The following is a 24,403-nucleotide window of genomic DNA, read 5'->3' on the forward strand; positions in this document are numbered from 1 at the left end:
TGTTCTGCAGGCCTCTCCAGAAGGATGGTCATATAATGACTAAAATTACATTGCCTGGAATGGCACAGCCAGAAAGGGGGGGGGGGGGGGGGAATACATTTTCCGTGCTTTCCACTGAAATTCATTCTGTGGTTTGCGAGGAGAAAAAAAAAAATGTGCTTTATATTTTGTGAGTGTCACATGACCCGGGTTATGAATAGCAGATTGTAATGAGTTGGTAGTGTAAGTAGGAGAGGAGGCGAGAGCACACACACACACACACACACACAGATACACACATAGAGTGTCTACGCTGGGTGAGGCGGCCAGGTACGTGTGGAGGAGACACCGTGTGCTGCGGCTGGACAAGGTGAGCGTCCAGTCACTGTGCTGGGGGAAGGACTCCTATTGTTTTCCTTTAGGGGACTTTACAGGGAGGAGGGAAGATTTCTCATCTCAGGAAGTTAGAAGAGCTTTTTTTTCCTTCATTAATTGAACCCGGCTGGTGCCCCGCGCACGTCCCTCTCCTCCCAACTCTTTCCTGCCCCTCTGGTCATCAGTGCCCTGTGACACCGCCAGCCGGGCACACTCTGACACGTTGTCTGACAGAGGGCAGAGGTCATGGCTGTCAGTTCCCTCTCACTCTTCCTCTCCATTCCTTCGCTGACTTTACTCTTCTGGATCTTTGTCTCCTTTCTCTGCAGCTCACATTCCTCTTTTCTTCCCCCCTTTCTTCGTCTCTTCTCTTCTCCGTTTCCAACTTTTCTGGGCTCTTCCCATACATTTTTAGTGGAAAGATTTTTTGTAAAGAAAACAAAACCAATATTATAGGACGTCAGCTGATACCATCAACGCCAACTTACATTTTTTTCGAATATCTTCCCTGTATGGGAAACGACAGTTGTCGCAAATGGATTGTATTCCGGTGACATCCAAAGGTTACCAGGACTCAAGGGACAGGGTTCTCTGGTGATTTAAATATATGATTGTAGATTTTTTTTTTGATTGCACAAATATGAAAAAAAAAACATTTTTAATATTCATGACTTTGCGCAATCGCGTGTGATTTTTTTTTTCGCCATTTTATCTCAGGCGATCAGACGCTTTAGTAGAAGGGATTGTCGAGTTTAAATGAAATTTGCTGTATTTAAAATCTCTTATGATCGCATGCAGAAGCAACTATATGCAATTAATTGCTTGTAGCTGGTCAAACGGATAAAAAGGAAAAAAAAGTTGCGACTCATTTGGAGAACTGAGCATTATGATCACATGACTAAAAATTGCGCATGAAGCTCTGGCTGTTATGAAGCGAGTTCTGAAGCTGGCAATTGGTCACTAGTGGTTTTAGTCGCACAATCAAAGCTTGCCCGAGTCGCCCTGGCTATTACAAAGCGTGTTCTAAAGCTCGTGGTTGATTATGGTCATTTTGTCGCGCAATCAGAGATCACCTGTGTAGCTGTAGTGCAACTGCTCTGTTTTCTACCATTTCCTTGCCCTGAAAGGCTCAGCACTTTTCTTTTGGTGAATGGTGGATTTCTGGCATGGATGGCACTTTTTTTGGGTAGGCTCCGGCAGCATGGACCCTTGATCTTTCAATGCTAATTTTGAATTGGTCAGTCTAGGTCTTAGCACAGAATACAACTTTGTCGTTCAAGTCAAAAAAAATATATATATTTTTTTATTTTGTCACTTTGTCTGGCTTTGATCCTTTCCCTACCAGGGAGGATGCTGATTTTTAATTATTATATATATATATATATATATATATATATATATATATATATATATATATATATATATATAATATATATATATATATATATATATATACACACACATATATATATATATATATATAGATATAGATAAATAGATAGATAATATCTATATATAATCTATATATGTATAATATTATTATTATACAGGATTTATATAGCGCCATCCGTTTACGCAGCACTTTACAATGCAGTACAATTACAATACAGTTCAATACAGAAGGAATAGGAGGGTCCAGCTCATGGAGCTTACAATCTAAATGGAGAGGGGGTGTATATCATTATTATTATTATTTTTATTATTATGCAGGATTTACATAGTGTTAACAGTTTACACAGCACTGTTCAAAATAAAGGTAGACAGTACAATTACAATGCAATTCAAGGTACAAGGTTTAGAAGCACCCTGCTCATGAGAGCTTACAATCTAAAGTGAATATATATATATATATATATATATATATATATATATATATATATATATATATATATATATATATATATATATATATATATATTTATATTTATATATATATATATATATATATATATTTTAAACATTTGATTTCCTCTTTGGTATTTACCTTAATTATTCTTTTAACCATAAGTTTGTTTGGACTTACACATCACGTCTTGTTGCCCAATCCTAGAGCTTGCATAACAAGGTTTTTCTTAACACTTTGCCTACCAGAGTCGAATGACAGCAGTTCCAAGGTGTACATCAGTCCTTTCTCTGCCGCTGTTTACTGATTTTACCTGTATTGAGTTGTACAGTAAACTATTGTTTGTTAAATACTCCCTCGCCTACATTAAACTTAGGTTTAGCTTTTGGCAGTTCGTATAGTAAACGAAAAAAAAAGCACAACTTACCATATACTATACAATCTGATTGTAAAATCTCTGTATAATCTTCTTTTGAGTTACCGGAACTATGTAATAGGAGGACATACCTATGAATCAAATCAGGCAGGCCCTTGTAGCACATAGTCGGTGGTAGAACTAAAGCAGATTGTACAATCAGATTGTATAGTGTAGGTATCAGTATTAGGAAAAAAGCAAGATAATGTGTGCTGTAAACCCAAAGTAAAGTTCCTCATAAAGCTCCAGGTATGCAATGGGGTTGATTTACGAGAACTAGAGAGTGCAACATTTGGTGTAGCTGTGCATGGTAGCCAATCAGCTTCCAACTTCAGCTTGTTCAGTTAAGCTTTGACATTAAACCATGGAAGCTGATTGGTTTCTATGCAGAGCTTCACCAGATTTTGCACTCCCCAGTTTTAGTAAATCAACCTCTATGTTTCAAGTGTAAAAAAGTGAAGCCCTGTTCTCCTAGATCCATTACCATAGCCCAAAAAAAATGGAACCCGCAACTAATTTGGCAGCTGCACTGTATGTAGTTAGTAAAGAGTTAAGCGATCAGGTAAAAGTGAGCACCATGGTGTAACCGACCTTTACCTATTAACCTCTGAACTTTTATGCTGCAAATAAATTGCCAGTGCAGTCCCCTCATTTACCAGCAGGAGTCTTTGGTGCCATTTATTATTTGCCTTCATGCTTTCATATTTTTTATGGGGAAGGAGTTTGGAGCGAAGAGTGGGGGGGGGGGGGGGGGAGGTGAGATGAGGTGAACTCAAAGGAGGGGTTGGCAGCATGGTAATAAAAACATCACCCTTTTCCTGCGCCGCCTCTTGCCCCCCGGAGCTGTCTCTGACTGCGGCTCTGTGATTTTTGTGTGCGGTACCGCGGGAGGATGATGGTAAAGGGAGGGAGTTTGGGGAAGAGCGGAGTAGTGACGCTGTGATGTGGTTAAGTAACCACAGCATTGGTTTCTATGTTGAAGACACTTAGGTTGTGGGGAGTGTGCGATTGAGTTGCTGGATTGCTCTGTCCTGGGGTGACGCTTCAAAGCAAAAAATTCATAATTTGCGGCTCCCCTGGCTGAACATTATGATTTTTGAAAAACATATAGTACTCACTGCTGACTCATGTTCCTCTTGGGTGAACACTATGCTTTCATGTGTATAGAAATATGGTAGCCGGTATATACTATATACTCCTGATCTCTAGATGCTATCGATGTCGGAGCTTTGTTTGTATCCGTCATTCCAGTTCTTACAATCTTATACTACAAATCAAGGAAGTGATTTTTCTTTTTCGTCACTATTTCTGTAGAAGTCTCTGCCATTACTGGCTTTCTTTGATCTTTTCCTTACCAGGGAGGCTTCTGATTTCCAATTCCTAATAAAAAAGTAAAGTGTTGTACTATGTTAGCCATCGATTATTGCAAAAAGTTTGGAGTTTGATACCCTTTATTGACTAACTTGGTTGGAAACCTCAGACATGAACAAAGCATATCCCTCTATAGTGTGTACTTGTCCTAATTAAGAGCACTATGGGGGTTAATTACGAAAGGCAAATCCACTTTGCACTGCACTTGGAAGTGCAGTCGCTCTAAATCTAAGGGATAGATCTGAAATGAGTGGAAGCTCTGCTGATTTTATCATCCAATCATGTGTAAGCTAAAATAGTGTTTTTTATTTTCCTTACATGTCCCCCTCGGATCTACAGTGACTTTACTTTCAAAAGCACTTTCAATTTGCCTTTTGTAAGTAACCCCCTATGTGTCATTTCTGTCTGCTGTTTTGTTCCTCTGCTATCAGCATGAATCACTTCTAATGCCGCGTACACGAGATCGGAATTTTGGTCGGAAAAAACTCTGATGGATTTCCTGACGGAATTGCGACGGGATTTCACTCAAGCTGTCTTGCATACACACGGTCACACCAAATTCCGACCTTCAAGAACGCAGTGACGTACAGCGCGTACGACAGGACTAGAAAAGGGACGTTTAAAACCCAGTAGCCAATAGCTTCCATCTCGTAGTTGAATCTGAGCATGCGTAAGTTGTTGCATGTCGGAATTGCATACACACAATCAGAATTTTTCCATCGGGAAAATTGAGAACATGCTCTCGAATTTTTGCTGGCGGGAATTTCGGCCAGATAAATTCTGATAAAGCATACACACATTTTCCGATGAAAAGCTCTCATCTGTCTTTTGCTGGTGGAAATTCCGATATAAAAATGGTGACGGGGAGGGACTTCCCACTGATTTACAGCCTCAGCTCTGTTCCCGTCTGCTGTTTGAAGGGGGTGGGTCCCTTCCCTCCAATCTGCTCTCAAAGCTCTCCTCAATGAGCTTTGCACAGTGTAATTTTAGCTCTCTGCCCCCTTTTTTGACAGCCCAGACAAGCTTTATAAATTCTGTCCTTTGAATATGGATATAGAGAAGAGATTGCTGAAGATAAACAGGTACAACTTATATAGGAGAATTTGTTTCATTTCTGTGTATCACCTGAAGCCAGTAACTTCACTGGGTATGTGTAAGGGTTTACAACTTCTTTAAGTTATGAAACATGAAAGCTTCCAGGATAACTTAGATCTATCTTATCCCAAAAACTTGCATTGTTAATAACTTAAAGCGGAGCTCCACTCAAGAATGGAACTTCCGCTTATCCGGTTCCTCCCCCTATCCGCTGGGCCATTTGGCACCTTTCAGGGAGGAGGGGGGAGCAGATACCTGTCTAATACATGTATTTGCTCCCATTTCCAGCGAAAGATCGCTGCAGTATCTGGGGCGATCTATGTCATGTCTGGCCCCTCCTCTGCCCCCCACCCCCGCTGTCTTCTGGGAGACACACAGGTCCCAGAAGACAGCGGGGACCAGTTAGAATGTGCATCGTGACTCACGCATTTCGCAGTAGGGAACCAGGCTGTAAAGCTGCAAGGCTTCCCTTCCTGATTCCCTTACTGAAGATGCTGGCGCCTCCACCCAGAGCTGAAGGATGGGTCAGCTTCAGGTGTGGACATCATGGGCGCCCTGGACAGGTAAGTGTCCTTATTTTCAAAGTCAGCAGCTGCAGTATTTGTAGCTGCTGACTCTTTATTTTTTTTCCGGTGGAACTACGCTTTAAAGGGGTTGTAAACCCTCAAGGTTTTTCACCTAAATGCATTCTATGCATTTAGGTGGAAACCCTTCTGTAGTGCAGCAGCCCCCCAGATTCCCCCTTTTTCTTCCCTGAACCTGATTGTTCCAGCGACGGGGACGAGCACAACAGCTCAAGCCACTGTCACAGGTCCTCAGTGGATAGGTTGATAGCCGCAGGAGCCATTGTTTCCCAATGCTGTAAATTAAATCCAGTGACATGGGGGGCAGGGCTGAGTCATGCTGTCTGTGTCAATAGATGCAGCAGCAGGACACAGGAGCGAGCCCACATGAGTGCCCCCATGGAAAGCGGCTCTCCGAGGGGCCACTCGAGAAGAGGAGGAGCCAGGAGCACCGCCGAGGGACACCAGAAGAGGAGGATCAGGGCTGCCCTGTGCAAAACCCTTGCACAGAGGAGGCAAGTATAACATGTTTGTTTAAAAAAGAAAAAAAAACCTTTACATCTCCCAATAAAGGGAATAATTTGAACTCCAAACTTTCTCCAATTGGATACTTAGTTAAGCCTAATACACACTACTAGTTTTTTTTTCATTCAACCCAGCAGGGTTGAATGAAAAAAACCAACAGCTCAGGAGGAGCCGCTGTACTAACAATCCAACGTTAGTACAGTGATCTCCCCTGCTGTTCTATTGTGTCCAGCAGAACACTTCAGTCCCCGCCGCCATCCTCTGTCAGGGAATCGGGAAGTGAAGCATTGCGGCTTCACTGCCCGGTTCCCTACTGCGCATGCGCGAGTCGCACTGCGCGTCTCTTCTGGTCCCCCGCTGTGTCCTGGGAACTGTGTGTTTCCCAGAACACAACGAGGGGGGGGGCGTCTGCGGGGGTCTGCGGCGGTCTGCCCAGAAGTGGGTGCAGATACCTGGATTATCCAGGTAACTGCACCCCCTTCCCTCCTGAAAGGTGCAGATTGTGGCACCGGAGGGGGGGAAGGATCAGATTAGCGGAACTTCTCCTTTAGGGTGAAGAACCGCTTTAAATACATCAAGTTTGGGAATAAGGTTCATGAGGGCAGTATTTTCAATATGAAGCTAAGATCAAAATGTGACCTCAAATTAAGGAATATTCATAATTCATCTTAGAAAGTATTATTTTACTGAAAGGGTAGTTGATGCTTGAAATACACTTCCAGTAGAGGTAGGGAGACAGTCAACTGTAAGCGACTTCAAACATGCTTGGGACAAACATAGATCTATGGTTAGACAAAAAAGGTAAAAAAACAAACAAAAAAAGCCACCTCATTTGTACCATCTGGAGGAAAGAACGGAAAGGGTAGTCATGGCTGAAACCTTAAAATACACCAAGTTGGTGAATAAAGTTTTGACTTTGGCTATACTTTCAAGTTATAGACAAGAATTTGGGAAACAAACTCGTTGTAGTCTCTGCAGTATACCCTATTGCAGGGTTTCTCAACTAGGGTTCCATGGAACTCTAAGGTTCCTCCAGAGGTTGGTAGGGGTTCCTTGAGCAATGAGAAATGTCTCCCTCTCAGATAAGTTCCATTGATCCTTTTAGCTATCTGTAAGGTAGGAATTTTTTCCCAATGACCGCACATGTAAGGAGCATCCTTACTACTGACCATCACACTAATGTATCATGAGTTGTAGATGCAGTCATTTTTAGCAAGGGTTTCCTGCAACTGGAAAGTTATTTCAAGGGTTCCTCTGTGTTGAAAAGGTTGAGAAAGGCTGCCCTATTGCCAGCTCAAATGTGGCATGTCAAGGGACACCTTCCCTTAACCACTTCCCGACCAGCGCACGACGATGTACGTCGACAGAATGGCACGGGCAGGCATATTGGCGTACAGGTACGTCCAATATTCGATGCCGCCCTGCCATCGGGAGCGCGCCGTCGGCGGCGCTCCCGCGCTGGTCGGGACCCCCGTGAGTCCGGTCGCGGGACCCGCGGACTCGATCGCCGCGGGCATCCCCGCGATCGTCTCACGGAGCAGCCGAATGGAGGAAATGCTGTATAAACAACATTTCTCCATTCTGCCTAGCAACTAGTGACGCTGATCTCTGCTCCATGTGATTGGAGCAGAGATCAGTGTACACTAAATGAAAGCCCAACCCCCCCCACAGTTAGTAACACACCCCTAGGAACACTTAACCCCTACACTGCCACCCACTGGTTAACCCTTTCACTGCCAGTGTCATTTACACAGGAATCACTGCATTTATATAGCAGTGATTACTGTATAAATGACAATGGTCCCAAAAATGTGTCAAAAATGTCCGATGGGTCCCTCACAATGTCGCAGTCACAATAAAAATCGCAGATCGCCACCATTACTCGTAAAAAAAAAAAATAATAAAAAATTATTAATAAAAATGCTATAAAACTATCCCTATTTTGTAAATGCTATAACTTTTGCGCAAACCAGTCAATAATCGCTTATTGCGATTTTTTTTACCAAAAATATGTAGAAGAATACGTATCGGCCTAAACTGAGGGAAAAAAATTTTTTTTTATATATTTTTGGGGGATATTTATTATAACAAAAAGTAAAAAATAATGCGTTTTTTTCAAAATTGTCGCTCTATTTTTGTTTATAGCGCAAAAAATAAAAATCGCAGAGGTGATCAAATACCACCAAAAGAAAGCTCTATTTGTGGGAAAAATAGGACGTCAATTTTGTTTGGGAGCCACGTCGCACGACCGCGCAATTGTCAGTTAAAGCGACGCAGTGCTGAATCGCAAAAAGTGGTCTGGTCTTTGACCAGCAAAATGGTCCGGTCTGCAAGTGGTTAAAGTGCAAGTTCCATTTTTGGATGGAACTCCTCTTTAAGTCACTCCGACTTAGAAAAAGATTCCTGAACTTCTTGGGGGTCGACTTTGGAGCAGCTTGCATTGACTGCTATTACAGTAGTCATTTGCAAGCCGCGCTGAAGTGGTGCTGTTTGGGGCAGCTTCAGTCAGGCAACTTTGAAGCCGCTCCAGTGTGAACTGAGATTTAAGCAGGCCATACATTATGCAATTTTCTTATTCAATTTCCTTTAGATTTACCTTCAACTATGTAGTACAAGGGCCTTCCCGATTCCATGCAAATTGAAAATGTTTAGGTTTGACCTCATATTATATGGTTTTGGTAAATCTACAGGAAAATTGTAGAAGAAAATTGCATGTAAAATGTATGGCCAGTCTTATGCTGTGTACACACGAGTGGAATTTTCGACAGAAAAAGTAAGATAGGAGCTTTTCATTGTATATTCCGATCGTGTGTATGCCTCATTAGACTTTTTACATTGAAAATTCTGATGGACCTAGAAAAAGAACATGTTCTAAATTTTTCCGACAGAAAAAAATTCCTATGGGGAAAAAACGCTCGTCTGTATGTTGTTCCGACTTACCGAAAACGATGCATGCTCTGAAGCAAGTACGAGACGGAAGCTATTGACTACTGGCTATTGAACTTCCTTTTTCTAGTCCCGTCGTACGTGTTCTACGTCACCGCGTTTGTGACGGTCGGACTTTGGTGTGATCGTGTGTACGCAAGACAGCTTCCGTCGATAAAACCTTCAGAGTTTATTCCGACGGAAAAAACACTCGTGTGTACGCGGCACTAGACAGTTTCCAACTGAAATGAGTTCCCCTTTGATTGATTTCTTCTTTATTTTTAGTGTCAACTAAAAATGTTGATTTTTCTTTATTTTCAGTCCCAGTCATAATGGTCACAAAAAGGAGGGTGACGCTCCCTAGCGGGACATAGACAGCAATAGAAAACAGATTTTAATGTCTTCCCCTCACTTTTCAAAATGACATTTTCTGTCTTTAGTTTTACTAAAATTCTGTTGGATTTTATTTTTTATTTTTAACCCTAAATTCCTGCTGTGCTTATAATTGGGGTCCCCAAACATGTGTTGATATATAGGGAACCAGAATACGAGAGAACCTCTGATTTGTGGCATGTTTTAAAGATCTTGTTCACGCTACTTTTGTCTTTATTTTATTGGTTACAATAGATTTTATGCTAAGAATATGTTATTTGTTCATCCAAAGTCCTTGGTTTAGTTAGGGTGCATTGTTAGGTAACTGTCCAGCATTCTAAAGACCTTTTTACTTCCTGTACACTCATACAATGTACAGTCCAATTAGTTCCATCATAACATTGTATGTGAATGGCAGCCTCAGGCTTATTGCTGAACGCACGACTCATCGATCAAATTTATCCAATTTTATCCCGCGCTGGTTTTATCATCTGTGCCTCCTGTGTTAATTTACATCTGTTTGTTTCACTAACCTATTACATGCGTTGGCTGCTGTGCCATTCATTTTCAATATCACCCCAACGCACATGTGTTGCAGTGTGCTGAATCGCATCGCAACTAACGCTGTGCAAAAAATGTTGAATTTTTCAGAATACTTTGGTAATGCACACAAATAACACACATTAACGCACAGCTGAAATGTAAATATCCCCTAAAACCCTCCAGCGATATAAAAAATCTATCCAGTTGCTAGTTTTCCAGGACTATGCGTTAGCATTTTCAACAATGCAGGTTGTATATAAAGTCACAGTTACAATTTTACAATAAACAGTGCCGTGTTTATTTTATTGTTTTATTTTGTAAATTTATTTTTTATTCTTTTTTTTTTTTTTTTGTAAATTTATTTTTTATTCTTTTTTTTTTTTTTTTTTATTCTTTGTTCACAATAATGTATAGTATCTTTTGCACAACAAAATACAATTAAAGTGCAAATCTATGCAAAAAACAAACAAAAAACAAAACAAAAAAACATTCAATACATCTGCAATAAATCAAAATATTCCCATGTTCTATCCCCACAAATATTCCAAGTACAGAGATTACCAGTTGATCTGTCACAAAGCCAGTGTGCTTCTAACTTCCTCTTTGAGCTGACAATATTATGCCGTCTGCTACAATGAAACAGTGTTGTCAACGCTATCCAATTCTTCTCTGCTGGACTACAGAACACCTCCCTTTTTTTTTTTTTTACTCATACATTCTAACTTAACCATGTACCTGTAGAGGTTATGGCGAGACTGGATCAATGCAATCAAAAAGCCCTACAACAAAATCAATGCATGGCACAGTAAAGCCTTCGTACAACAGAGAGTATTCACACGTCATTCCATCACATATCCCAAATATTAGAGGATTATCCCTCATTTCAAGACAGTGGGTGGAGAAATGCAAATAATTGCATTATGCCTCATTGGCCAGATGCACGTTCCAAACCGCTCGTGCACAGCGCAAACATAGCCTGATATTATGATGAGTTATTTAGTTCAAACCGCGTACAGCTGTTTCAGGCTATTTGGTCATCATCAGTGCAGTGTATAGAAATCATGGCTTCTATAGAGTAGGGCTTCGATCGAGACAGTACAGTGCCTTGAAAAAGTATTCATACTCCTTGACATTTTCCACATTTTGCCATGGTACAACCAAAAACATAAATGTATTTTCTTGGAATTTTATGTGATAGACCAACACAAAGTGGCGCATAATTGTGGAGTGGAAAGAAAACGATAAATGGTTTTCAATATGTTTTACAAATAAATATATGAAAAGTGTGATGTGCATTTGTATTCATCCCTCTGAGTCAATACTTTGTAGAAGCACCTTTCACTGCAATTACAGTTACAAGTCTTTTTGGGGATGTCTCTATCAGCTTTGCACATCTAGACTGTGACATTTTTGCCCATTCCTCTTTGCAAAATAGTTCAAGCTCTGTCAGATTGGATGGAGAGCGTCTGTGAACAGAAATTTTCAAGTCTTACCACAGATTCTCAATTGGATTTAGGTCTGGACTTTAACTGGGCCATTCTAACACATGACTATGCTTTGCTCTAAACCATTCCATTGTAGCTCTGGTCGTATGTTTAGGGTCGTTGTCCTGATGGAAGGTGAACCTCCGCCTCAGTCTGAAGTCTTTTGCAGACGCTAATGTTCCGTACACACGATCATATTTTCCGACAACAAATGTTGGATGTGAGCTTATTGGCGGAAAGTCCAACTGTGTGTATGCTCCATCGAACAATTGTTGTCGGACTTTCTGCCAACAAATGTTGGCTAGCAGGTTCTCAAATTTTCCACCAACAAATTTTTGTTGTCAGACTTTCCGATCATGTGTACATAAGTCAGTCGGACAAAAGCCCACGCATGCACAGAAGCAGAAGTGGTCGGTCTTGTGAACTAGCATTCGTAATGGAGAATTAACATTCATGACGTGGCAAATTAGGAAAACTCCAAATGCAGCGCACATTTTCTTCTTCTTTAATGGGATAGTAATGAAGCTGCTTTACTGGTGATACTGATGGAGTTATTGCAAACTCATTTTCAAAGGCTTTTTATTTCAAGTGATATCAAGAAAAATAATAATAGAAATAGCGCTAAATGAAAAACACAAAAAGAAAAGCAACGCTCACCAAACTTCTACTAACACGAAATTAGCAGAAGGAGCCCAAAGGGTGGCGCTAAAGAGCTGAAAAACTACATAGTACGTCACTATGTTCATAATTGTTGGCCAACATTTGTGTGACCATGTCTATACAAGACAAGTTGGAGCCAACAACCTTTGAATAAAATTCCACGGTCTTGTTGTCGGAAAGTCTGATTGTGTGTACGGGGCATAACAGGTTTTCATCTAAGATTGCCCTGTATTTGGCTCCATCCATCCTCCCATCAACTCTGACCAGCTTCCCTGTCCCTGCTAAAGAAAAGCATTCCTACAACATGATGCTGCCACCACCATGTTTCACAGTGGGCATGGTGTGTTCAGGGTGATGTGCAGTGTAAGTTTCCCGCCACACATAGCGTTTTGCTTTCAGGCCAAAAAGTTACATTTTGGTCTCATCCGACCAGAGCACCTTCTTCTACATGTTTGTGTTTGCTGTGTCCCCCACATGACTTCTCACAAACTGCAAATTAGACTTCTTATGGCTTTTTTTCAACAATGTCTTGCCACTCTTCCATAAAGGCCAGATTTGTGGAGTGCAGGACTAATAGTTGTCCTGTAGACAGATTCTCCCACCTGAGCTGTGGATCTCTGCAGCTCCTCCAGAGTTACCATGGGCCTCTTGGCTGCTTCTCTCCTTGCCCGGCCTGTCAATTTAGGTGGATGGCCATGTCTTGGTAGGTTTGCAGTTGTGCCATACTCTTTACATTTTCAGGTGATGGATTGAACAGTGCTCTGTGAGGTGTTCAAAGCTTGGGATATTTTTTTATAATCTAACCCTCCTCCTAACTTCTCCACAACTTTATCCCTGACCTGTCTGGTGTGTTCCTTGGCCTTTGTGATGCTGTTTGTTCACTAAGGTTCTCTAACAAACCTCTTAGGGCTTCACAGAACAGCTGTATTTATACTGAGATTAAATTACACACAGGTGGACTCTAGTTACTAATTAGGTGACTTCTGAAGACAATTGGTTCCACTAGATTTTAGTTAGGGGTATCAGAGTAAAGGGGTCTGAATACAAATCCATGCCGCACTTTTCAGATATTTATTTGTAAATAATTTGGAAAACCATTTATCAATTTTCCTTCCACTTCACAATTATGTGGCACTTTGTGTTGGTCTATCACCTGTCTCACATATCACATAAATCCCAATAAAAACACACTTACATTTTTGGTTGTAACATGATAAAATGTGGAACCTTTCAAGGGGTCTGAATACTTTTCCAAGGCACTATATAGCCATAAAGTTTATGGTTAGAAGGGACATTCACACTTACAGTAGGTGTGAGAAGGGGGAGAACAGAGGTACACAAAGCACACTTGAAAGAAAACCTTTATTAAGATGCTACCACTGTTGATCTCAGCTTCTGAAAATGCAAGTCGCCTGGCTTGCCATGCTGAATTAATGGTTTCAGTACTTTCTGAATTACTGGCTCAGAACAAGTATGCAGATTAGGAGCTCTGACTATGCTTTGACTTTCCTGATCTATGTGTTTGTTCTGGGTCAGTGACTTGGAAAGTACTGAAAACACTGATTTAGCATAACAGCCAAGGCAACCGGCATTTTTTGGGAAGGGAAGTCACCAATGACTGCTTCTATATTTGTCCCAGGACAAGTTTCCTTGAGGTTTTTTAATGTTATATTGCATGCACTGGTGTTAGGGGAAGTTTTTTTTTAGGTCAGGCAGAGTTCAGATATGTATTAGATGGCTATTGGGGCTTCCTAGAGCAGCAGATTCCTAAACTGTATGGCACACACATTTGGATGACATGGCAGTACAGCTGATGTCACCTGATGTGTTACGGCTCATGCTAATGGCTGTTTAAGAGTCTTGCTTCTTCTCCATGAAGTGCGCAGCAGTCCTGCCATGTGATCATGTGCGTGTCTGTTTAGTCACGTGGAGCGCAAAGCTTCCAAATAGCACATGTACCTACTGAAATGCATTGCACATTAATTATTAATTAAATACTATTATAAATAATAATTAAAGTGCATTAACATTCAGCCTTTTTTTTTTTTGTTTTGGATATGGTGGGGAAGGATTGCAACCTCTGTCTGGTTTTACTGCTACCTGAAGCTGCGATTTTCCCTCACAGTGACAACATTTTGAAAAGAAAAAGTGAGGGGGAATCTCCAACAGGAACATAGATATAAGCTGCCAGGGGTTCTACTGTACTAAAAAGCTTTAAACTACTGCTTTTAAAATATTACTAAACCCAGGACCCTACATTCACTATATCTGATCTCCCACAGTACACAGCACATGGAAATGCAATTATTTTAGTAAATATAAACTGCTAAATACCTTTTCTCATCAGCAGTATATAGCAGTCTTGTGACTGGTTAAAGTTTGTAGGAGGGGTTTTTATTCTTCCCTGATTGTCCTATAAGGCTGCAGGGCCCCTGACTGATTGGTCCTGCGCTGATCACATGTACCCTTCCAAGAAAAAAATCTCTAGCACTACACACCAAACTGAGCATGTGCAGCTTGCCTCCAAGGCTCTGTTCTATCAGCAGATAGATTGGGGACAGTGGAAGAAGGGGAGGATCAGCGAAAACAGGATCAAACAACCTTTTTACACAATGCAGAGGCTTAGGTTCCACAGTGAATATAACAAGCATGCTTCACTGCATATACAAACTGATTTTACTGTTGAGGGTTTAGTAACACTTTAACTTGTACTTAGAAGTAAGCATACAGTATGGCTAACCTGTAGGTACAATTAATGTCTCCTATACGTGCACTGTTTAGGAGATATTTACTTCAGCAATAAGCAATGATGTCAGCGGCACACGAGCATTGGCACTCTGCATTTAGGGCACACAGAGAAATGAAGAGTGCCGTGCCATGATCATGGCTCTCATGTGCGTGCATGTGGGAGTGACATCATCACAGTCTGCCCATTCAAATGGCTGGATTGTGTGAACCCAGAAGGAAGACCAGGGGAAAGTTGGAAGTGCCTGCAGCGGTGGCAACGCACTGCTGGAGGACTTCATTTGAAAGGTATAGCTGCCATAATGTGCTAGTATGCAGTTGATACTAGCAAATTATGGCATATTGTGAATAGTTTACTACCGCTTTAAATTCTGTCTCTAAATTGGAGATTTTCCCACACATCCTATCTGTGGAAATTTTTCGAAGGTCAGTGAATGAGGGGAAGCTCTGTGATGGAGCCCCAGACAGCAGTAAACACTGGGGTTCTAATCATTCTCTATGCTATCCAAAGCCAAAACAAAAAAGGTTGGCTGGACACACAAGGCTGTCTGATGTAAGCAGGAATCAGATAGCCTCTTAAACAGCTCCTCAACATGAGAACACATTAGACACCCGCAAAATGGCCACAGGAGTCCACGATCTTAATTTGTTCTCTATACACTAGTGAACAGTAAAAAGTTATAGACTCTGGCTGCCATTTTGTGAGAGTGTGTATCCTAATTTATATCGGTTAGCCATCGACAAAAGTAGAAGTTTGGGTTTAGGATGATATCATCTATTGGCTAGCTAAATCGGTTGTAGTATAAGCTTTGGAAGCATGCTGGCCTCTTCTGTAGGCAGCCTCATCTCTGGCTGAAGAAGAGGTCAATGTGCCTTGAAAGCTTGCTCTACTGTCTATTTAGTTAGCCAATAAATGACATAATAATTCTCATGTACGACCCTCTGAAAGTGAGTATTTTCCAAAAGGAGCTCATGGCATCTACATAGTTTTTTAGCAGACAAAAGATTATGGCAAGAATAGGCTCCCTAGGAAATAAAACAGAAATATTAAAAACAGCCGTTGGGTCAGCCTAGTACTGCTACCACAGCACGGCTAATCATTTACTTTTTATTTAATAATATATATTTATTTTAAGTTGTAAAATTCCTTGCCAGCTTGGGTTGAAAGGAGCCCCACCATCCTAAAAACACCTAAGTAAAATATATTGCTAAACTGATTTGCTGGATTAGTAAGCCTTTTTATTGCAGAATATAGCGCTGCGCGATTCTGGCCAAAATGAGAATCACAATTTTTTTGGTTAGAATAAAAAGATCACGATTCTCTCATGATTCTCGCATTATATCAAAAAAAAAATATATATATTGCAACAACCACCATTTTATTCTCTAGGGTGTCTACTAAAAAATATATATATAATGTTTGGGGGTTCTAAGTAATTTTCTAGCAAAAAAAAAAAAAATTATTTTAACTTGAAACCAACAAATGTCAGAAAAAGGTTTAGTGTTTAAGTGGTTAAACTTTTTTTCACTTACCCACAAAGTCTATTCCATTGACAAATAGTTACAATGTTTATACTCAAGTTCAACTGATAAAGAATGTTTTGATTCTTGGCAGTCTGCCCAGTTTTTCTCTTCCTTTCTTTTGAAGGCTGTGGGTTCAGAAGAGCAGAGAGAATTCTTTGCATAGAAAGAATTTTGAAACACTTTAGTCAAGATCACGATAACGATTCTTGACGATTAATTGTGCAGCTCTAGTAGAATATGAACCTCCAAACCTCTCTTTTCCACAGGTTTTTGGGTGTCACTAAACACACATCATAAAAAATCAATTAATAAATGGTGTATTACCTGCTGTTCATAATTTACTCAGACACTATGAGATTTGTTTTCTGTATTCTGCAAAAAACCTGGTTGACCCTGCTGCTCTCTATCTCCACCTTCTGTTCATGACCCCAATTCATCAAGGGATTTTGCAGCTGTCGTGGCAACTCTGCACATGCTCGGTTTTTAGTGAGTTCTGTGCTGAGTATTTTCCCCCCTATCACATCTGAGCAGACCATGTGACTATAGAGTCACACAAGTGGGCATATACAAAGTGGTAAAGGGCAGTCCACTCCCTCCCTCCTCCTCCAGGCCCACTAACCATCTGGGGGTTGGATTTTACTTGTAGATTGATGCTGGCTTCACCTCCCTCTTATTATAAGACACAGGCTGGAGGGGCGTGACACAGCTTATTACTGGAAGATATCCACCCACACCATGTTATTGCCAAAAAATAATAAAGATTTTACTTCAAATATATATTTGTATACCAATTTAAAACAGGTTATTGATGCTAATAATATATTTTCACTCTGTATTCCAAAGGCTGTAAGGCTGTTATTTTTTTTTATTTTGAGCATGTGACCAGCAGCAGGGGACTAGAAGCTCCTCCTGCTTATGTTTCCCTGCAAACAGGCTGGGAAAGAGCTGGGTCATGTAGCAGCTGTATATAAATTAGGAAAATGGTACTTTTTTTTGTTGTTGAAATAATTACAGTGCTATCATCCACACAGAGAAAGAGAAGGGATAGGGATCTACAACGATATTTGGCACTTCCCCCTTCCCCCCAGCAGCCTTCTAGGACACATACTGGTCCATGAAGAGTGTAAGACCATTCAGAAAGTGAAGCGCAACTCGTGCATGCTCAGTGGGAAGCCGGCTGCGAAGCCGCAAAGGCTTTACTGTTGGTTTCCCTTACCTAAGATGCCTGGCGCCTGCACCTGGAACCGATTGAAATATTGGCTCGGGTGCCGACTTCGCTGGATCCCTAGACAGGAAAATGTCCTTATATTAAAAATCAGAAGCTACAGTATTTGTAGCTGCTGACTTTTAATTTTTTTGGTGAGACTGGAGTTCCACTTTAAGAACGCACTTGATGTAATGTACAGGCATAACCCGCTTTTAAGTACACAATGGGGTTTATTTACTAAAGCTGGAAAGTGCAAAATCAGGCTCACTTCTGCATAGAAACCAATGAGATTCTAACCCCAGCTTGTTCAATTAAGCTTTGGTAATAAAACCTGGAAGCTCATTGGTTTCTATGCAGAAGTGAGCCTGATTTTGCACTTTCCAGCTTTAGTAAATAAACCCCATTGTGTTCTTAAAAGTGGGGTATTGCTGTATGTGTCACAAATGTTTGTTCATGGTGTCGTACGACTTTAAATGGTTGGATGTCATTATACCAGAGAAATACCTAGGATACAGTGAGGCTGTGTTCACAACTTAGCAGTGCCAAGCGGTATAATGAAGTCAGCTAACACAGGAAGGTTATAGCAAGAATTGCCCTACAGATCTTTAATTCCTGTTTATTATAACTTTCTGCAGCAGTGTAGTATATGGAAAATGCAGCCTGTATGAATTACTCCATCAATGTGTTTGAGGCAAGAGCATGCCGAAATACAACAAAACACATTATTGCTTGTCTACACATCAACTTGCATACATTAAAAAAGCCTAAAGTTGTTCAATGTACAGTGTATGTGAACCCAGAATCTATTTTCAGTATGTTTGTCATCAGGCCTCACTGTATAGAGTTTTCCCAAGCAAATACTTTTTTGTGAATGTGTTGCAAAGTTTCTTACCTGTAGATTCTGCTAGTAACAGCACTTCTTTTTGAAGGCTGACAACCCTGGCATATTAATTGTAGCAGCAGAATCAGCCTGCCCTTTGGGCTGTTTTTCTTGACCGTTGGGCAGTCTTTTTAATAGGCTTAATACAGCCACATGAAGGGGCTTGCATGGCAGGCTGACAACTCTGCTGCTAATTGAGAAGCAGGTGCTCAGCGTGGTCAATTTGCAACAGGAAGCACTGTGATTGGCAGAATCTCCAGGTAAGAAACTGGGTTGACATACACTAATGAAATCAGCCTGAAAGCCTGAGTTTTTGGGTAAGAAAGTTATACAGTAGGTGCGAGGACATTCAAACAACAGTCCAAACACAGAACAAACAGGGTGTTGGGTTCGGATCTATTAAAAAAGGCCACTGAAATTGTCACGGGGTACACTGGTTCTGGTTTAGCAGTACAAAATGAGACCACCCTCAGGCAAAAAGGGAAAGGATCCAGGGTTAAGTATCCACACACATAAAACCCAATGAGAACACCAAACAAATGTCTTAGCCCTTGTGTATGGGCTCCATCGGCCTTTTTCCGTCGGAATATCCAACCAACAAAGTTTGAGAGCTGGATATAAAATTTTCCGACAACATGATCCGATTGGACTTTGTCCGATCGTTTGTAGAGAATTCCGATCGGACAAAGTGCCACGCATGCTCAGATCAAATTACGAGACCAAAGCTATTAGCTACTAGCCTGAACGTAGTCCCGTCGTAACGAATGAACGTCATCACGTTCCTAACGATCGTATTTTCCGACAACTTTGTCCGACCGTGTGTATGCAACACCATTTTTGGACAAAATCCGTTGGAAAAAATCCGATGGATTTTGTGATCGGAATGTCCGACCGTGTGTACAAGGGCTAAGAGTCCAAGGCAAATTTTTTAAAAAAGTGATTCATAGTAGAATAGAGGCAACGTGTTTCGGGGGTCAAGCACAGTCCCTGTTCATCAGGGCTACAGAACAAGCACAAATGCAAAGGTCATAAATCTAAAAATAAAAGGTCATAAATATAGAAGATGATAATACAAATGAAAAAGTACCGTATATACTCGAGTATAGGCCGACCCGAATATAAGCCGAGGCCCCCAATTTACCCCCAAAAAACTGGAAAAAATTATTGACTCGTGTATAAGCCGAGGGTGAGACATGCCTGTCCATCCCTGTGTGTCCGTCCATCCCTGTGGGTCCATCCATCCCTGTGTGTGTGTCCATGCATCCGTGTGTGTGTGTGTGTGTGTCCATGCATCCGTGTGTGTGTGTGTGTGTGTGTGTGTGTCCATGCATCCGTGTGTGTGTGTGTGTGTGTGTGTGTGTGTGTGTGTGTGTGTGTGTGTGTGTGTGTGTGTCCGTGCAGCCTACCTGTGTCCAGCCTGCCTGTGTCCGTCCAGCCTGTGTCCGTCCAGCCTGCGTCCCGTCCAGCCTGCGTCCCGTCCAGCCTGCGTCCCGTCCCGGCCCGTCCCGTCCCGTCCCGAGCCGAGCCTCCGTCCTTCAGCTCTTCGTCGGCGGCCATTCTAGGATTCAAAAGCCGCGCCTCCGTCGGTGATAGGCGGAACACTCAATTTCCCACTGACTGCTGTTCCGCCTATCGGATGTCCGTGATAGGCGGAACACTCAATTTCCCAGCAGCCTGTGTTCCGCCTATCACGGGCATCGTCTCATCCTCGTCCGTAGTACGAGGATGAGACGATGCCCGTGATAGGCGGAACACAGGCTGCTGGGAAATTCAGTGTTCCGCCTATCACAGGCGAAGGCGGAGGCGGAGGCGCGGCGTTTGAATGTTAGAATGGCCGCTGTCTGTCTGCTCGATACGCTGATCGAGCAGGCAGACAGCGATGACTCGAGTATAAGCCGAGGGGGGCACTTTCGGCCTCAAAAAAGAGGCTGAAAATCTCGGCTTATACTCGAGTATATACGGTAATGAATATAAACGTCAAAGGGTACTGTATATACCCATCTGTATGTAATTTCTGATTCAAACAGGCTACACAGACAAAACATTCTGTAGGTATACAGTGGCTGTTATCAGGTTTTTCTTTCTTTTTTTTACCATATTTTTTTGTGAATTCATTATAGATATTTGTGTTAACATTGGTATGAATTGTTCTAGAGTATTGATGCCTGTCATTGTTCTAGACAAATGGTAAAACATATAATAGTGTTATATTCAGACATTTATAAAATAGGTTTGTCTGTTTTTTTACATTCACCCATGTCTTTTTTAGTGGATTATGTAAGCAGATTTAACTTTGTTTTAAATATACAGTCTAACATATGGGAATCGTTTATATTGTCCAGAAAGTATGTATTGTCTGCATATTTATATTTCAGCATACGTTGTTGCTATGAGACTTCTGCTGGAATAGGTTTGAATGTGTCTGGAATTTATTGGAGTATGGTTGTGCACGGAAGGAGTCCTAAGAAAAATGGGACCTGGTCACCAGTCAGGTGTAGGCTTCAGCTGTCTAACTTGCTAGTCTTTAAAGTAATTGTAAAGGTTAGATTTTATTGTTTGCTTTATATATATATATATATATATATATATATATATATATATATATATATATACATATATATATATATATATATATATATATATATATATATATATATATATATATATATATATATACAATTTATACTTAATGGCCTCAAACCTTCTTTTTCTCAGGTCCCCCGCCAAGCTCCTGGCTCCTCCTCCCCGGAGAGTGTCCCCATAGAAAGCCACTTCGTATATGGGCACTTGTGTGAGCTCGCTGTCTCCGTCTATAGACACAGACAGCGCGCCCTCATCACTGGCTTTGATTAATCCAATGGGTCCCGCTCCCTTAGCAGACCAGGAAGCTAGAAAAGAGAAAAGCTGCATACAGGCACTGGATCGAATGAGGGCTCTGGTAAATAAAAGGGGAGGTGAGAGGGCATACTGATGAATAAACATTTTTGACATCAACGCATTCCTTACATTGTGGTAAAAAAAAATGTTTATTCATTACCTCCCCTTTTAAACAACATTTTTGACCTTAATGTAAGAAGTGCATTAAGGTAAAAAATGTGTAGGTTTTTTTTAACCACTTTAAATTGAGTTATAATTATTATTATTATTTTTTATTATTATTATTATAATAATAATTATTATTATTAAGGCTTGTAGGACCTCATATAATAACACTGCATTATCAACATTCATATGTTTTTAATGCCATTATTGTCAATAGGCTCTCTAACACGCACCAATTCATATAAAAACATGCAGGGCAGATCAACACATACAGTAAGGGCGCGTACACACGCGGGGACTGTTCGCCCAACTTTGTCCGTCAAACAGTTTCAGCAAACAGTCCGCTCAAAATTAGCATAGACGGACATGGCCACACACGACGAACGAACAGTTTGCTGAAACCGTGCACGATGACGTGAACGGCACGTACGACGGGACGAAAAATACAACGTCCTATACACTGCATTATAACTTTCGGCGTGTAAATCCTTTCTGAGCATGCGCGGAACTTAGTTTGACGAACAAGCCTACACACGAGGGGACTGTTCGCTGAAACAAAGTTTCAGCGGACAGTTTTTCGGAATTTCCGAAAAACCTTGTTCAGCGGACTGTTCGCTGAAACTGTCCGCTGAAAGCCCACACACGAGCGGACTGTCCGCCGAAACACTGTTCAGCGGACAAAGTTGGGCGAACAGTCCCCGCGTGTGTACGCGGCCTAACACATTTGTGAACAGACAACATTCAAAGCAATGGTTAGGGTTAAACACATACGTGTGAATGTGAAAGGGCCCATCTGTAGACGTTGATTAGCTACCATGCACAGCTGCACCAGATTTTGCGCTCTCTAGTTTTAGTAAATCAACCCTTATGTATGTGCAAAATGTAATATCCTGTCAGTTTTTTTTATTTTGCCATCTGTGGGCAGATTTGCCTTTACTTCTTGTTCCATAGCCAAAACAGGAAGTGAGAGAAAATACCTCCAAAGTGAGGGAATCCTGGGATGTCACCAGGGTCTCCAGAACTGGTGTGCCCATTGGAAAATGTCCTCCTGTCACTGTTCTTGTGTCAACCTAAAATTTGAGATTTTCTTTTAATTGTACTTTTGATTATGATGGTAAAAGGGACATTTAGAAAAGGTAAATTTCCCTAAGGGGGCACAGACAGCAAAAAAAAAAAACAAGAAAAAACTGACAGGTGTTCTAAACTCTCTCTGCTCCATTCAAAACTAAAAAAAAAAAAAAAAAAAATCTAAATAGGTATACATAGTAAGATAATCTGTAAGAAAAAATGGTTAAGGGTGCATTTTTAAAGATAAGGGTAGGGTGAACATAAGGACTAAGCTTTAGGTATAGGTTGTTTTAGGGTTAAGGTGAAGCTGTAAGTGTTAATTTACAGGGTTTAGGTTATATTTCAGGTCTCAGGTGAGATGATAGTTATGCCTTAAGATCAGTCAAAAATGTAGGGATTGGGGGTACATAGGGTGGTACATAGAGTAACTTTACATTTGCACTTGTACATCACTGAAAATATTGCACCAAGAGTTCTCAGTACCAAAAACCACTGCACTCAGAACGTAATGAATAGCAGTGCATGTGTTGGCATCAGTTTTATATTTCCCACATGGTTTGTAAGTAAGATGTAACTCTTTCTGGCTTTAGTATAATGTATTTACATTAAAGTTATCACAAAGGCTGCTAGCTATCTCAGTTGAGAATCCCATTCACTACAAAAGTCAAACATCTGATTCACAAGTGATGCTAGCTATGGGGCAATGCACACCTGGGCAGCACCATACTCACCATGATTTGCCATCTCTGGAGCTGGCACCAATTCTGGCTGTGATGTAATGGCTACATTTCAGCTGCAGATGTTTGCTCAGCTGTAATGGTTAAGCCCTTTCCATCTATTATTATTCAGGATTTATATAGCGCCAACAGTTTGCACAGCGCTTTACAACATGAGGGCACTATTATTAAAGTAATAATAATAATTATAACTCAATTTAAAGTGCTTAAAAAACAATACAAATCAATACAGGAGGGACTAGAGGGCCCTGCTTGTTAGAGCTTACAATATAGAAGGATCTACAAATCCAGAAAGGAATATTACCCTGTGTGATGCCTTATTCAGAAGGAAAGCTAATCTATGTTCCCCTTTACAGCTTGGAGTGTGCATCTCTGTGCTATCCTAGCTGAGATACCCTGCTGTCATTGACAGCTCTGCATCTCTAGTAGCATGGCGATCACATGGGTTCGTTTATAAACAAAGCCATGTCAGTGATGGCTTGTACTGTATCTTATCGGTGTGCGCCTAATAAATTTTTTTTATATACATATGCATTTGTGATTATCTGAGTTTTCTCAGTGGCTACTGCTTATGTCTAAGTTTTTTATAGCTGTGAAAACTGGCATTGTGCTTTCAAGGAAACCCTTTACAGCTTAATACAATTGCCAATTCAAATTTGAATATGATTATGTATTTGAAGCTTCTTGATAGAGCTACAGATTGTGTCAGCTCTACATAGGAATAATAATACTATTTATGGATGATTTTATATCATCAATAAATAATGGCCTTTACAGGTAGGATGAGTATCTCCAGAGCTCAATTAGTAGACATACTGTTATGACCAAAGGGAAAAGGCTCCACTTTTTTTTTAAATTTAGTATAGAGATAGTGTCACTGCCACACAGTACTGAACTAGTGTTGAATTCCAAATAATTAGATCAGGGTTTCTCAACCAGGGTTTCGTGCAACCCTAAGGTTCCTCCAGAGCAGGGGTAGGGAACCTCGGCTCTCCAGCTGTTTTGAAACTACAAATCCCATCATGCCTCTGCTTCTAGGAGTCATGCCTG

At 41.0% G+C, this 24,403-nt stretch overlaps 1 protein-coding gene across 3 annotated transcripts in view; it reads left to right on the top strand.

The window, feature by feature from the left end:
- Positions 1-202: 202 nt before the first annotated feature.
- The window catches only part of RARG (retinoic acid receptor gamma), a 343,460-nt gene continuing 319,259 nt past the window's right edge, over positions 203-24,403 (top strand). For 2 of the 3 annotated variants that reach the window (XM_077483864.1, XM_077483866.1), the window contains exon 1: positions 203-349. The gene's annotated coding sequence lies outside the window, so the exon portion shown is untranslated. The remainder of the gene's footprint in view (positions 350-24,403) is intronic. The other variant, XM_077483865.1, reaches the window with a different exon arrangement.

Source organism: Lithobates pipiens, unplaced genomic scaffold, assembly GCF_037356315.1.
Source record: "Lithobates pipiens isolate NorthernLeopardFrog02 unplaced genomic scaffold, aLitPip1_a1.2 Scaffold_16, whole genome shotgun sequence".
NCBI classification, from domain to species: domain Eukaryota; kingdom Metazoa; phylum Chordata; class Amphibia; order Anura; family Ranidae; genus Lithobates; species Lithobates pipiens.